This window comes from Centropristis striata, chromosome 6, assembly GCF_030273125.1.
Source record: "Centropristis striata isolate RG_2023a ecotype Rhode Island chromosome 6, C.striata_1.0, whole genome shotgun sequence".
Taxonomy (NCBI): domain Eukaryota; kingdom Metazoa; phylum Chordata; class Actinopteri; order Perciformes; family Serranidae; genus Centropristis; species Centropristis striata.
Window position 1 is genome coordinate 7,386,569 of NC_081522.1, and position 17,258 is coordinate 7,403,826.

The following is a 17,258-nucleotide window of genomic DNA, read 5'->3' on the forward strand; positions in this document are numbered from 1 at the left end:
TCATCACAAAGGGATTCCAAACAAATAGAAAACCATGTTTGACATTGAAATAACTTGGTGGAAAGACAGATGGTGGAGGGGCAGGATAGTGAATATACGATCGATATTCTACTTTTTATGTTTTTAAAGACTTTCTTTCTTATAAAAGTGTCCATATAACCCCATGCAACACCTTGCCCTAACCTTAAAGCATAATACAAGTGTTATTTTTCATTTACAAGTGTTATTTTCATCATTTTTCAAATGTTCTTCTTTTTTTTATTACTACCAGGGTCATCTTGCAGTAAGCATTTTAGGAGACGTGATGGCACAATGTCTCTGTATATAAAGAACATGTTTTCTTAGATAATAGAACTGCTATTCATTCATGAATAATACCAAATTTCAACAGACTTCAGGCCTGATGTGGATAATAAATACAATTTTAGTTTTCTTTCTGTCTTCATTGGGTTATTATTTTAATGAACACATCACTCAGCTGACCTCATGACACCTCAATTCCCTTTATTATAACTTTAGTGCCAGTGCTTTATATTTGCTGTCTTTGTGAGTTACAATTGTATTTGAAAAAAAAAAATGTTAAAAAAAGATTTTATATAAATGTGTATACAGTGAAATGCAAAATAATATAAACATTGGCTTAATGCCCATGAAAACACTTGAATTCATACTTTTATCACATAATCCTTTAGTGATGGGAGACTGTAATCCCCTCATTATTCGTGTCCACAACATGCCATTACTGCTTTTCTCAATGCTTTTTGACAGACTTATGTTTGTCTTCGCAGTCAGTTGATGAATTTGTGATTATAAAAACTTATGTTTGCATACATTTAGTGTCACTCTGCTGGGAGAGTGATTACATTCACACCATCTCTCATCAGTGAGGTCATTCATTACTGATTGCACACTAATGACGCATTTCCACTGCTTGGTACAGGATGACTCTACTCAACTTCGACTCACTCTTTTTTAGCTTCTCTATTAGAAAAAGTTGTGGATAGTATCTGGTATCTTGTCCTTTTTGTAATACCAACACGGTCGAGGTTCCAAGCTGAGCCAATACTAAACCAATCAGACCACTAATTGTTCCGAAAGAACAATAACTGCTGTTACTGTCAGTTGAAACCACATTTTTTAATTAACTCTCGCCAAATGTGGAAGCAAGCAAAACTACGCTGTACAATTGAGGAAGTGCAGGCATTCCTCTGTTTGGTTGCAGATGAAAGCATCCAACGTGGCTGTGGCTCAGGTGGTAGAGTGGTTGCCTACTGGTCGGAAGGTTGGTGGTTCGATCCCTGACCATGGCAGCTTACATGTCGAAGTATCCTTGGGCAAGATACTGAACCCCAAATTGCTCCTGATGCTGCGTTCATCAGTGTGTGAATGAATTCCCAATGGTGGCAGGTGGCACCAGTGTGCCCTCGGCCACCTAGTGTGTAGTGCAGACCTGGGCATTGGGTGGCCCGCGGGCCACATCTGGCCCGTTGGCTGTCCTCGTCCGGCCCTCATGAGGTTACACAGAAATTATAAATCAATACAACCGCAGTGCTTTTATTTTGAAGGTGGTTTACGTACCCACCTGCAAAGACTCGACTCTTCAACTGATAGTTCACAAGATTTATTTAATATTGTAGCTCCATGAACATTAAAATAAGACATTCCTTGGTCACCTTGTAAATCCACCGTAAGAGCTAACAAACATAAGCATTAGCACTGGAGCTAACAAGCACTTTTACTACAGCTAAGACAACAAATATAGCCACTAATATATATGACAGAAGAAAATAAACTTTAACAAACCTTGTGTCCTGTCAGCCGCCACTATAGAAGCCGTTTAGATACTTTATATCAACTCTATATGATTTACGACGCACTTGTTATTTACCGTTCGTTTTTAATTTTTACCGTTCTACCTGTTATTTCCTGTCACCACCTTTCAAAATAAAAGCACCCGTTTCACACTGGACAGCGCCTTTTCAAAATAAAAGCATCACAACATTGTACAACACCTAGACAATTTACAAACATGAAAAAACAAGCTATATAATACAAATATACCAATAGTAACCTTTATGTTCCTATTGGTATAAATGTTAAAGTGATATAATGATTGGAGTATTTACTACTTTTTACTGCTATATTTGATTTACTCCACATTAACAGTCTTATCATAACATGTATTCTTATCAGTAGCAGCTCAAAACCAGATAATTTACTGTATTTTATAAAGCGATTAAATTAATATTAAGCAGAATTTAGTTCATAGTTTTGGTCCGGCCCCCACAACCTTCGTGGTATTGGTCATGTGGCCCCTTGGGGAAATGAATTGCCAACCCCTGGTGTAGTGTAAAGCGCTTGTGATAAAAGCGATATATAAGTAAGTAAGTGCACTCCAACAAGTGCTGCATTGAAAGTGATGTCATGGCAGTTTCATGGGGAGATGCAACAGTGATCAGCTAAGAATCCCTCCTCCACTGAGGGGGGTGCTCGAGTCGAACCGAATCAAGCGGTGAAAATGAGGAGGCTTGGATTTCTCCAGCCACATTGTAAAGTAAAACATAACGTGATTGATTATATAAGCACTGCTCTCTTATAAAAAAGAGACAATGTTTTACTTGATTGCCCTTTGAATGCCCCACATTACATGATTGAAAAACATGCTCCATACCTCATTGAACAGGTCATTTCATACTGCTGGAGAAGCAATGGAAAAACCTGCAACCGGAGTTCAAATGTTCACACAGTAAATTGACGATGCCTCGGCTGAATTTCTCCCTTCACATCTTGACTGAATCTTACCAGATGCATCGTTAAAAAATGATGACTTTATCATCTCCAATGCTATCCTGCAGTAAAATATGTAGTGAACATCATGTTATAGCTGCTACCCCTGTGCATCTCTGGTATTAATGCGCAAACATGGCATCAAAGTTATTCAGAGTCTTCTGCATATGACCTTGACAGCTGCCTTGTCAATATACAGCCTTCTTGATCTTCCTTCTGCATTGTGTGTGTGCAGTTTTTACAGCATCTGTTTGTGAGTGCACGCCTCGGCCTATTTTTTTTATCTACAGTCCGCACACTCCCTTCAATATATTTTCTGTCACCTTCATCAAGATGAGGTTTAAGTGTCGATCGAACTGCAGAGCTTTGTGTTACTGTAACCAAGGTGCTAAATGAAAGAGTAGTAATTCACAGCTTCTGTGGATCTCACCTAAATATATACAGATACGAGCACTTGTCCAGGTAATTAGACAGTCTCGGGGAATCTGCATAATTGAAGATGCTATCTGTGTTAAATTAATGGGAAATTGTGCTGTTGGTTGTAGGTTTTGATCAAATAGCAAATTCTGACCTCATTTACCATCACAGCGTTAATTCATGATCTGTTTGAAAACATCCTTCAGACAGTGGTGGAAAGTAATTAATATTTACTCAAGCATGGTGCTAAAGTACAACTGGGAGGCATTTGTAGTTTTTTTTTCTATTTAATGCTTATATAAACTGTCTATATATAGCATACTCCACTGCATTCAAGATATTGTTCAGGTGCACTTTTTTAAATTTTACTTTTACTAATTTATTTGTTTGGCCATTCTACTAATTACTTGCAGATTAAAATACATTTTAAACATCTTAAGGCTGGACAATATAACAATATTATAAAGAGACTATTAATTATCTTAGATTTTCAGTATTATATTATGGCTGTGTATGTAATAAAGTGTTGTCTTTTCATGGCTGTAAAGGCCACATTACAGCACATTTTCAGACTGTTCTAGCTGTTTTATTATTTACTGTTGTATTATTTACCTTTACCCAGTTACTCATTATATCCACATATATCCTACTGATGATTTTTAAATATATTCAAAGCACCAATAGTCAATCCTACAATACTGTCATAATATCATGAACATCAAACAATTCAAACAATTTGTGATATTTTATTTTCTCCTTATTGTCCTGTCATCTCATTAAACATATGGTGCTTTATCAACAGTAAATAAAATGTATGACTAAAAAGTAGTAAAAATTAGCTCCACGTCAACCAGTGACTTGAAACTGCTGCCTATAATTTAACACGCACACTAATATACTATGAAATACATGTAATTAAACAACAATCAGGGGTCGCCCTGCATGCTATTTACATACATTTTGCTGATAATACTTAGTAGCTAACATATATTTACATCAAGAAGCCTTTTTTTTCATGTTTGTTTGCTTTTTGTCCCTGGATATTCACATGTACAATATTCAAGGACATTTTAAGCAGCTCATTGTTGTAGAAATAAGCAACCCATCCCATTACCAGTGTGAAGCTAAGTACAAGCAGACAAACTTTACCTCTCACACCAACACTATTCACCTCAAGAGCAGCCCGATTGTTGCTATGAAATTGGATGGCAGTGTTTGTGGTGAGTGTTTGCATCAGAGACTACACAGAGAAACTTGAAATTGACTCAATTTCGCTGATGGAGTTCTCTCAAAAGCAATTGATTGTAAGTGTGTCTCTGTGACTTACTATATGATTGCATGTGTGTGTGTGTGTCCTGAGTGGAAAATGAAAGAAATGTCTTGCCCAAACACACGAGGGTCCTGCAGTATCACTATTTTGTTGCTGCAAGAAAATATACAGAAAGATCAGTTGCTTTCAATTCTAGATGAGTTTCAAAACAGTGGTGCCTGTGAGATGAGATGAGAAGTCCAACATAGAGGCAATTTTCTGTATTGAACCTGGCAGAGAGATCATAAAGCAGAAAGACACACAGGCCGGCAGAAATATATGTTTTATGTACAAACTTGCGCACATGCACAATGTTTTTTGGGTCTCGTCAAACGTAAAGACAAACATCAGAAAGAGAAGAGACAGATACTAGCTCTTTAAAACATTCCTAGGTCAGAGATGGGCTCAAAATAGCCGATGAGATCACTTCTGTGTAAATTTTTCATAGAAGCAGCAGTAGGGAAAACTCAGGGGGATACTAGCCCTGCCTTTGTGTAAGTCTGTGTGTGTATGTGTGCAGGTGCATGTCTGTGTATGTGTCTGTTTGAGTTCTCCAACAGAAATAAGAACCCAGTTATTTCTCCATCCTATCCTCTCAGTGCAGTCGGACTGAAGGCCTATTTTGCTACATGCAAGCGTATGTTTAGGACAGAATTAGACAGAGGGGCGAGCAGTGGAGAAGTGACAGACTGTGTGATTGTCTCTAAATTGAACAATCAGTATAGTTCAACGTGTTGAGATAATACCATTATTCATCTCAGCATTGTAGAGGACTGCAGACAGAGAGACATTTCCCATTGTTGTCTGGTTTTGAAATGCCCTACTTTGGAAAGTCTCCGTCAGGAGAGCTCAGAAAAAAGGGCTGCTGGGGTGTTTTGTGTTTCATCCATATGGGAAATGTGAAATACAAAATGATATCCTGTTAAATCGAGGAAATGGAAAGAGACAAAGTATGCAACAAGATTTTATTTTGATGCAAAGTGTATCCTAGTTATTTAACAACTCACTTTTTCAGGCTCAGTGCACTTTACTTGAAGTATGATTTATATGTTCCACATTTCAACAAACTCCTTCAGTGTTAGATAGGAAAACAACATAACATAAAAGAACAGTTCACCCAAATTGCTCCTTTGCTAAGCCCCCGCCTATAATGGCAACAAGCGGTCTGTCACACTCTCAGAACAAGGGGAAAGGCCAAAATGCTGCAGGTGCATATGGAACCTGCAGGTCTGCCAGCAGTCTTAAGGCTGCTTGAAAACTGCAAGGTTAAAAAGTTAGGCTTGAGGCCCCGTTTAAACGAGGACGCTTGCGGGTAAAAACGACAAAATATTTTATCCGAAGTGCCTTTCGTTTAGACGGTGACGGCGTTATTGGGGCTTAAAAACGCAAAAATCTGAAACCACCTTTCAAAGTGGAAAAGTTAAATACGCTCCGCCGTATCGTGTCCGTCTACACTGACAAGAGGCAAAACTCTGCTCAGATCTGCTCACGTCACGTATGTGTTTACGTCACATACATGCTCCAGTACAGGAAAATAAACAAATGTGGGATTATCTCCATGCATCAGACCTTCAAGCTGCTCTGGCAGCTCTAATAAACTTACAGGAGTCTTTCCACCAAATGTACAGGATATGTAGAGATAGTATTAGTGAACAGAGAAGGATCTGTAATTACCTCTATCACATTTTGGATGCAGCAATTCGTCGGAGGCGAGCCAGACGGCTGTGAACGAGACCTGGGAGATCTAGTGATGGTGGATAACTTTGTGGAAGGAGTAGCTGATGAAAATGTGTGGCGTGAAAACTTCTGCATGCCCAAAGATGCTCTTATCACTTTAAGTGATGCCGCCTGGCATGCATACAATCGAATTTCACACACTTTTGCGTCATCGTATGCACGCAGATTTCCTCCCGAAAATGCTCGTCTATCATGTCAACGCCACTTTTGCGTCTTCTGTTCAGACCATCCTCGTGTAAACGTAGCCTCAGTTTTGCTCCTTCTTATCCCAGTAACCAGCAAATATTGGTGGTGCTGTCGTCTGAACGTGAGCCTGTTGAATGTATCTTTATTTACCTTTTTCTGTTATCATGAAGACACAACGACAAAATACACAACTCTCTCTGTTGCTGTTGTAGTCATCGGTAACCTGCAGGCGGGTCTTCCAGTTCTGCCATTTAATTTACCATGTTATGTGAATCTCAGCACCTGTTAATGGTGGCTTATAGATTCTGATACTACAAGAAGTTATAATGAAACATTTGCGTAAAATAAAACTATAGATAGACTTACCTGGCTGTGCAAGAACATAGTTTGTTAAGGTTAACGATGAAGAGGTTTGGGTGTTATTTTGAACATTCCAAGGCTGACTCACTTGATTTTTCGACATGGTAAGACAATTAACAATTTAGGCCTCTGCGTGTTTTGACGTTTTGAGCATTATGAGCATATGTGATTGTGCTAAAATAAAAAAAATCTAATTTTGCCATAATGACAACCAGTGCATTGCCTGTGTTTGTGGCTCATTTAAGTGTTTTGTCAAATCGTTTTTTGGACAATAATTGAGCTCTATGGAACAAATTAATTAGTAATGTCAGGCTTTGACTTCACATGTGATAATTAGTTTTTTGTATGATTTCATTGTAGATTTTTGGATGAGTTGAACAGTCAAAGATAATTGATAACAAGTGAAGAGTGAGGTTTTATCACTGATAATCCACGGCTGTGTGTGTGTGGTTTTGTGTTTTGTGCTTATCGAGCGCGAACAAGGCGCGATCCGATTGCCGCTGCTGTCTTTTGAATGTCACAAGGTGGCAGCAGGCTAATTGGCACTGACTGAAGAGCAAGGCCTCCTCCAAAACCCAATCACTGCCGGGATGAGTCTCGAGCCTCTGGGCTCCCCACCTGCTAGGGCCCTGACCCCCCCTTTCCCACACACACACACACACACACACACACACACAGACAAACATATACACATTCTGACTGGCTCTGTGTGTTTATACACACCTGACCTCTGTGACCCAGCTGAAATGTCACCCAACAGACAATCCCACCATCATCCAGACAGTCCCCTCCAGTGCAAATAACAGTATCTGAGCACTGCTTAACCAATATCCTTTAAATGCCACATGGGAGACATCTCTCTACTCCTTTTCTGGATGGGTTCACACTTAATTCATTGACTGTTTTATACTGAGGTGGAATTTTCTGTGAACATTCATGACTGCTGAATGATTGAGGTGTTACAGGTTTTATGTAAAAAAAACAAAAACCCATTCAACATAATGGAAAACCTTGACAAAAGACCAAAGTACATTTATTCTTATCTCGATACCTGCACTTCACTTACATCTAAAAACCTACATGATTTTTACTTGCAGTGTAATATCTTTTTTCCATTGTGGCATTGCTGCTTTTACTTCAGTGGAGGATGAAAACATTTCTTCCACAAGTTAACAAAACAAGTGTCAAGTGCTTTGTTTACTCTTAATCTTTCATTGCTAAAAAAATATCATTCATGAATTAACAATTTAACAACCCAATAAAATTGATATCCCTAGCTATTTTCTTGAATTCCACTAAGTAATAATCAGGCAAAGAAAAATGAATAAATTACTTATTGTACTGTATTAAAATATCTTTTATCTGCTGTCATCATCATAACCACATTTTTATTTCAATGAATATCCTGCCCTAGAGATAATGAAAAATATTCAATAATGATGCTTTTGTTGATCTCCAACAAGGCCATTTTAAAGTAAAACACTGTGTGCTTTGCATTAAAATGTACGCAGCAATAAGTAATATACACAAATTCACACCATTAATGAAAGGAAAAGCAATAGTAAAAAAGGAAGACAAAACACACATGCATTATTAAACTAAATGTGTTCTAGTCATGGCAACGCAGGTTTATTTGTATAGCACCTTTCAACAACAAAGCAAATCAAAGTGCTTTACATTCAGAAAAGAGCACAAGGTGATATAAAAAGACAATATAAAACTTGAATTACCGCCTTCCATTTGTATGCAAACCAGCCAAGATGCAGTTTACATCCATGTCGATCCACTTTCATATTTATAGCCACAACGGTAGACAGTGCTTCAAATATAGATGTTGCTGCAAAGAAGCTACAAATTCTAAAACGTGAATGTTTCACACACGTCTTTAACCCGTCAGCGCAGAAGATATATACGGTCACACTCACCTCAGCTTTAAGATCAGTGTCACCAATTCATTACACGGCCAAATGAGTCCCCTTCTGTTCCTGAGTTATGGCGTTAAATAATGGCACAGGAAGTGTTTTTGCAGACTATTATGATGTCACAATGAAGTTGACCTTTGACCTTTTGAACGTAAAATAACATCTCTTCACTATTTTATCTTATTGGACATTTGTGTGGAATTTTTTCGTAATTAGTGTATGAATTCTTGAGTTATGGCCAACCATAAATTTTGTGTTGTTGCAGTGACCTTTGACCTCCATCATCTAATCAGTTTATACTTCCGTCTAAGTCAGGGGTCGGCAACCTTTGCTACCAAAAGAGACATTGTTGGCCAAGAAAAGAGAAAAAAAGTTGGAATGGGGCCACAAACCCTATTTTGAGTCTTACAATGAAGATAAAACAGCCTACTAAGTGTAAATTAGCCTACCAGCATAATGAGCATTTCTTAATATGATTTTGTCAGAATGCAGCAACTCAAAACTAGACTTGAAGTCGGCAAAATTTAGAGGTTAAGGCACCGCCAGTAGACTTTCGTAAACTATGCTGCACATTGTGATTGACTTAAATGATAAAACTTTTAATGTCGTATATAAGCTATACATTTTTACAACTGAAGAATACAAATTGCTTTGTGCCTACACCAACGATAAATGAACATTAAATGTAAAGAAGTAACACAGAGCCACTGCAGATGGCCTGAGGAGCCACATGTGACTCAGGAGCCTCAGGTTGCTTACCCCTGGTCTAAGTGGACGTTTGGGCCAAATTTGAAGAAAAGTCCTTCCAGGCGTTCCTTTGGTATCGCAAACACAAGAACGGGATGGACGGACAACCCAACTACAAAAAGATAGACTTAATAGGATTTTTTTTTTTTAACTTAGTTTTTATTTAAGTTTCATTCACAATCGTGTACAGAATCATATTCAACATATCTGCTGTTTCATACACATGGAAACACTTATGGTACATCAAAAAAAAAATACAGAGACTATAATGACAAAGAAAAATATAAATTAAAATGGAATAAAAGAAATAAAATTATATCAGTATACCCATTGCAGGGCTCCACCTTTTAGTGAATATATGTTTTTGAAGTCTTAAGGAGTATGTTATTTGTTCCATTTGATATATTTCCTTTATTTTTTCAGACCACATACTATATGTTGGGGGGTCAGGCTTCAACCACCTTGCTGTAATGCATTTTATTGCTGTTGCTAGTTAAATCTGTATAATATATTTTTTGGCTCTTCCTTCAATGTCTTTTGGTAATAGACCTAGTAGTTAATAGGATTTTTAAAAGGAAGTGTTAAAGTATAAATAAGCTTAAATGGAATTAGACAGAATAAACAGTAAACATTTCATTGCAGTGTAGATATAAATAATACTTTAACTGCAGTGGAAAACAAATGTTTTGATTCCAGATTTCAAATAACAGAGCTGTAGAAAAGCAGCCTGTCATAGAGCTCTGATAGCCTTTTGTGCTGCATGCTACTCAGTGTTCAGACCTATAGGCTGCACTTGGTTGCAGATTGACAGGTGATGGATGATGATGCTCCATCGATTCATGCGTGGTGGAAAATCTTTCCCAGTTTAATGAGAGCCATGATGGAGAGCTAAACCCCATTCACAGTGCCGCACGTAAACAAAGCAGTTTGGCCTATGAGATGCATCGGGCCTCATTTTAAGGACGCTGAATCGAAGTGTGCTAAGTGCATGTTTACTGTGACTTATGGACACACGCCCATGAAGCACTTGATGTAGTCATTCAAGGTTTGCATAGAAGGATCCACGAGTGTGTTCAGTTTGGGTGAAACTTCATGTGGAAACGATCAGGCTGTTGAATATGCAACGATTGTGTGCTTACAGTTACACATTCACACGTGCACATTGCACACACACTCCTCCTCCTCTACCTTTTCTTTATTTGATGCTTATTGTTCTAAGTCAGGTAGCAGGCGTCTAAGTGTTTACAGTGATTGATCACAGTGTGAGTGTCTGGTATTTAGACAATGACTGCACTCTCCGTATGCAGATTTTCACTCTTGTTGCTTCCTAATGGGATTCTTTCCGCTCACTCATCTTAATTGGCTCCTGCTCCAGCTCCAAATTGGCAGTGACGTTTTGCATATTTGTTTTGGGTCTGTTTGAGGCTGTTTATTTAGGAGTGATTGTCCAATTTGGTAAGTTGAAGAAGACACCAAAAAACAATTTGCTTTTTAAAAAGTATATTTGTAATCCATGTTTCGCAAATTGCTCGAAAACAAAAGTATACTACCTTTAAAAAAAACAAAAAAAAAAACTCATTTTCAAACTCTTTTTTTCTCATTGTTATTTCCATTAAAGCGCAAAAATACAATAAAGGAGCAAACTGATTAAAAAACACTCCACACCTTTGTCATTTACAGCAATTTTCTTCTAAATGAAAGAAAGTGGAGAGGTTTGAGAGCAATTTCACTTATTGAACTGCCTTTCACAGGAACGCCCTGCAATACAAGTTGAGGGACCACAATGTGCCAAGAGCCCGAAAAACTCATTCCTTTAGAAAATAGAATAAAATCTGCACTGTGAACAAGATGAGCAATTTGAAAATATCATTTTTGGCTCCGATCACTTACGTAAATAATCAACTAATTTAAAAACTAATCAGTGGACTCATTGATTTGTCGCAACCCAAATTAAAAACCTTTGATTTTTTTAAAGCGATTCGAAAGAGATAAATTGCAAAGTATGCTATGTCATTGTAGAATAATTACAGTTGATTTTAAAAGGAATAGTTCAATTGTTTGAGAAAGAAACTTATTCACATCCTTCCTGAGAGTTCAATAGGACTCTAAGCCATCATCAAGACTTGAAACAGTGGAGATAGATAGCCTGGACATGTTGGAAGGTAACAATGTCCACCTACCAGTACCTGTAAAGCTCATTAATGTGTCCTCAATGTGACACATCAAGTCTCCGTACCTGGCAAGAAATACTTTTATCTTTTACCAGAACCAGGCTAGCTGTTTCCCCCTGCTCACAGTCTTTATGCTAAGCTAAGCTAAACATCTCCTGTCTGTAGCCTAATGCTTCCCATGCAGACATGAGCATGGTCTCATCTAACTCTCGACAAAAAAGCAACTACATGTCTCTTCCAAAATGTTGAACTAATCCTTTTAAGTGGTTTTCAAATCATTCATTCATTCATTCATTACCATTAACCGCTTATCCGCAATCAAATCAAATCAAAAGTAATTTTGAATAAAGTAATTTTGATTTAAGTGCCTTTAAAGCAATTATGTGGGTAATATGTGTACATATTTTTAAATTTGTATCATCAAAATGTGATTCTTGGGGCTCTTTTAAAAAAAAAAAGGACTTAAAGTAACACATGTATTGCACCATTTCTCACCAGTATTGTTTATTTTTTTCCTAAAAATTAGTTCAGAACACTAAGCACATAAAAATTCACCCAACCACCAACTACAACTCAATATTTGAGTTATCTTGTTCTTGTACTCAATACACTTTCAGCAATCCTTTCACATCCTCTGACACCTTTCTCCACCCATGAGAAACCAAGGCCAACAGTGGAGATTATTTGCTGAGTGGGACACTGTTTGGCCAGCAGGGACAACTCTTTGTCTCTTTGCTCTTTCCTCTGACTGCTATATATCTGGCCATGAGGGAACTGGCTACTGAAGAATATCAGACAATGTTTTGGCAACCATCGTCCTTCTGCCGTTTATTGAAAACCATCTGCTCGAGTAAGCGAGCTGGTTATGGGAGGGATGGATAGATGAGAAAAAAGACAGAATGAAAAAGAGATAAAGAGAAAGAAAGAGGCCGCGGGTGGAATAGCACAGATTCGGGTGTCTTTGTGGGACATCCAGAGGCAATGCCAGTGTTATCTCCCTACTCCCAGACCTTGGTGTACTGCAGTATGAAGCACAGATAGTGAGGACGCTCCTATTAGAAACTACATGTTATGCAAGCAGAGAGGGATAAGCTGATATTCCCTATCTGCATAGTTACAGGATAACTTGGAGTAATGGTGGGAATATTAAAAACTTTAATGGAAAGTTGCAACCTCCAATGATAGAAGACTTGGAGTGCATAGCTTTCATTTGAATAGAAACATATGTACATACATGCTATATTGTGGTACATACTCCAGCTCTTGCTTGGTTGGAACAAAAACCTGCACTCACATTCATGGATGAGTTTGATACCCCTGCTCTAAAAGTTTCACACTCCAGCTTTAAAGCTTTCCTCCAGAGTGGACAGTGAAACACTGCATTTCAGCCCCATATCAGGTTAATCTTTAACAAACATAATAGGTTGTTTTATAGTCATGTGTAGAGCCCAACAGATATATCTGTTGACAGAGATTTTGGCCTTTCAAAGGCTTATCGGTATGGGTGTATATGCTGTCCGATATGTGCCGTCATTTAAACTTATTTTACACAATATAATGCAGAAAATGTTGCTTGAATAGTCATCAATTGACTGACACTGAACAGTAATGATTTTTATTTTATTCCTATTTATTCTTTGCTCTCAGTGATACTTTATAGAATGTATAACCATGTTAAATATTATTTCATAAAGTTCTATGTCTGAGAAAGTAGCTCTCTGGGTACATTTGCAGAGTGGTGTAAAATTGGTGCATAATGTACATAAGGTCTTTTTTCATTCCAGCTCAAAAAAAATACTGCATCAGCCACCATTTTGCTTATCAATGAGTTTTCCTGCTCTAAAGTTAGAAATGGCAATAAAAGAAGAAAAATCAGATATTGGTCGGGCTCTAGTCATGTGTCGACTAGCAATTTTACATCGTTAATTTGATCATGTATAATCTGTTTAGTAAGGGTATGTTGCTGGATTTCTTTTTTCAAGTAATATGGATTATTAAACAAAATGCTAGAGTGATTTTAATAAGGCTTATCTTACCTCAGGATTTGAACAAGCTGGTTCTGATTTCACACAGCTCTCTAAACGTTGAAGGAGCTATAGGTTGCTTTGATTTTTGTCTGAAAAAGGCCTCCCTCTTTATGCAAAACAAGGACGTCTTTGGTCCTAATAATACAAAGTTACCCACCCTCGTCAGGTATGACTATGATTGATTCAGTAGTTATGCAGGAATGCACAGAGGTTTTTAAAAAAAAGAAAGAAAAGAAGACAGCCGTTTTCTAGCCATCCATCGTGCCGTGGCAAAAGATTTGACCCCGGGTACTCCATTTAGCGCTAAAAGCCGCGGCTGACTCTTGGCCAGCCTTCGTTGCTTGGTACATCACGTGTGTCCACATGACAGGCCAATCAAGAAAATGGAGTGCGTTAATGGAGACGGAGATGGCCGCTCTCCCCCGCGCGTTCGTGCGGTGCCCCTCATCATCTCACCTCCTAACATATTGTTTTAGCAAACGTAACTGCTGTCACCAGGGGCGCGATTGATGGTGACTTACAGTTAATAGGCTCTAAATCAAAGCCGCAGCATGGACGTCCAATCACAAGGCGGGAAAGCTGTCACCTAGGACCTCCGCTCAAGGTTACCATTGCGATTGCGGACCGACTGGGTTTGTTCCCTTACTTTCTGTCTTCAGTAGCAGTTAATACCTTTCTCTCCTTTTCTCTCGTCTTCTGTTCCTCTGCCATCTAAATCTCTTTCTCCTGCTATCTCATTTGTTCACTCTCTCACAAACACTCCACACTTTTCCCCACTTTTACTCCACACTGGCTCTCTCTCACATTCTTTTTCTGTTTAATCCACTACTTTCCCTGCCCTTTTCTCTCCACCTCCTTCTATCCTCCCTCTGTATCTCTCTCACTACGCTATCTCAGTCATTCGCCCTCTCCCCGGCTGTCTCATCTCTCTACAGTACAGCTTGTCGTTACTCAGTCTTTGTCTCTAATTCAGTCCTTCGACTTACCTGCCCTGGTTTCTGCCCTTCCCTCTACTTCCCATTTTCTCCCCAGCCTCTCTACATCCCTGTTTCTCTCCGTCTCTCTCAAAGCCAGTCACAGGGTTTAATTAGCCTCCATTCATTTATTGAAGGACAAGTGTACTTTCATAGGTGGCCAGCGATTGTCTGTCTGCTTCATTTATCCGTAAAGCTTTTGAATAGCTGGAGGCAGCAAGTATTGATGGAACTGTGAAAGGAGGAAGACCAAGGAAATGTGAATGCCACAGTTATAGGCAGGTGCTGAGCTCTTAGTTTGTGGGTTGGTGGGCGGTGCTCTACCGGAGGACATGCGAGCCGGGTGAATGCCAATGCAAATCTATTGAAATTCAATTTCAAGTGCTCTTTGCAGAAGCACCTGGCACACAACATATTCAGGGGTGAATGTCCCCTTGTGCTCTAACAGACACAGAATACAGTGAATGAATAATAAATTGGTAATGTCAAGGACTATGGCGCTTGTCTCTCAAAAAGTGCCTTCATTTGACCTGTGCTATCAACAGGGACAAGACCCTGGTGCATATTACACAGCCGGGTCTGTTCGGATCAACTTGTATTTCCATTGAATTGCATTTGGTTGCATCACATTATCAAGATTATTTTGTTTACCCTGGCAGTGTTGTGCATCTTCTGTCTGATGGTTTGGCATGCAGTTTAGAACCCAGGAATAGCTGTTGCTAAGGCAACAACTAATATGGATCCAAATATGGAATAAGGAGAGAGGGAGGGAAATACAAAGGACAATCTAATAAATCATATTCTTAAAGCTATACTAACTGAGTTGTAATTACTGAGGTGCCAAAAGCCTTCAAACAATCTCACCAGAACACAGCCCAGACACAGCATTAGTTTATCAATCTGTTATGCTAACGTGTAAGCAACCAGTTAACATATCCCTCAGAGACAGATCAACATTAGCAATAGCCTGTTCAAGACCTCCAAATCGCCACCCACAGATTTGTTCAGTGATTCAAATAGGTCTGCTGTTTCACCCATTAATGTCAGTTTCCCACGTTGAGAGAAATGATTGACTAATCAAAGCTTCAGAATAAAAAAATGGGGACGTCATCTTCCTACGTAGCTATCTAACAATCTAGCAATCAATTCATGGAACAAAAACAACACAAAAGCAGCTGTACAGTTTTAGGAAATAACTACTTAATCAGCATATTTGTTGCTGTAAATTCTTTGGCAACAGACAATGTCAATGGGATATGTAAACGCCTTTATTGAATAAGTGTTGACGTATCGAACATTTTACTCAGATGACTGATTAGGTGTTCCTGCTGTCAGTGTTTTCCTGGCAATAAGTTTGTTTTAATCTTTTAGAAATTGCCCAATTTAACCAAATTCCTGAAATCATCTCTCTATTTTCTAACTTCTCAAGAAACTACACAGCCAAGCCATTTGTTGAAAACAGGCCTTAACTCGCTTTTCTTTTTGCAGCATTTCAAAAGCTAGTCTAAAATTTGCTTCCAAAATGTATGGAAACAGAGCTAATATCAGGCTGAATGAATGGAATTCACCAAATCACCAATTCAGTGTAATTAACAGCCTACATGACCACCTGATGCATATTTAGTTAAGTTTAAGCAATAGCATTAGAATATAATAATGCATAACTGGTGGAAACAGCCACCTAAGATTTTATAAATGGTGAGAAGTGAGACTCAGCGTTACAGCCTGCTGCAATAGGCTATGCACTGGCAAACATTACCGCAGCAAGTGAGCAAATAGTGGCTAAAAGCTAAATAGAGCTACAGAGTTGGTTGTTAATTCCTAGTGGGGGCTAGTAACGACGAAGATGAAGATAAGATAGCGCTTATTGATCCCACATGGGGAAATTGAGGGGAAGAGGCCCATTCCAAGCTGGAGCACATCAGTAATACAGAACAGGCCCTCCAACCACTTGGCCACAAAGGACATGAAGATGAATATTGTTGCCTGGGCTGAGCCACACAGACCTGAGAAGAGGTCTAATCAGGCAAAAATATTGAAAAGACGTGTTTGACATTGGTGTGAGGGGGGTCTCAGTATCCGCATTTTATAAGAGCACAATTAAAGGGCTTGTACACCCAGGGTCTACCTGCACAGGTGTTATCACTTATTATGGCTGATTAGACCTCTTTGTACGGACTGTGTGGGTATGTGCAGCCTGTGTTTCATTGATCTATTTCTCTCCCCTGTTGGACAATTTACAGGTTTGGTGACCTCATGTAGGTCCCAGCATACCCAACTGAGCAGTCTGCCAGAATAATGCAAAACACCTGTGCTTATGTGCAGAGCCTTTTAGATTGTCTTCTATACAGTGTCTATTTACAGCATGTAAAATTCAAAGGTATGCTCAGGCACACAGATGAACTGAATGACCAGAAGAAGAAGAAGTCTGGAGAAAAGCAGCGAGCCACTGTGTGGAGTGCTTTACTTTGAATAGATTGAAAATCGAGTGGTACAACCTTAAGTGCTTCAGCGTTCGCCTCTCGTGGACCCTCTGCTTTTCGACCTCTGTCTCCCTCTGATGAAGACAAATAGCCCTTTCCCACCGACTGCATAGAAGCTTTTAGGAATCTTCCGAGCGA

At 38.8% G+C, this 17,258-nt stretch overlaps 1 protein-coding gene across 1 annotated transcript in view; it reads left to right on the forward strand.

The window, feature by feature from the left end:
- Window positions 1-17,258, forward strand: part of nell2a (neural EGFL like 2a) — a 90,313-nt gene that overhangs the window by 31,757 nt on the left and 41,298 nt on the right. The window lies entirely within an intron of this gene.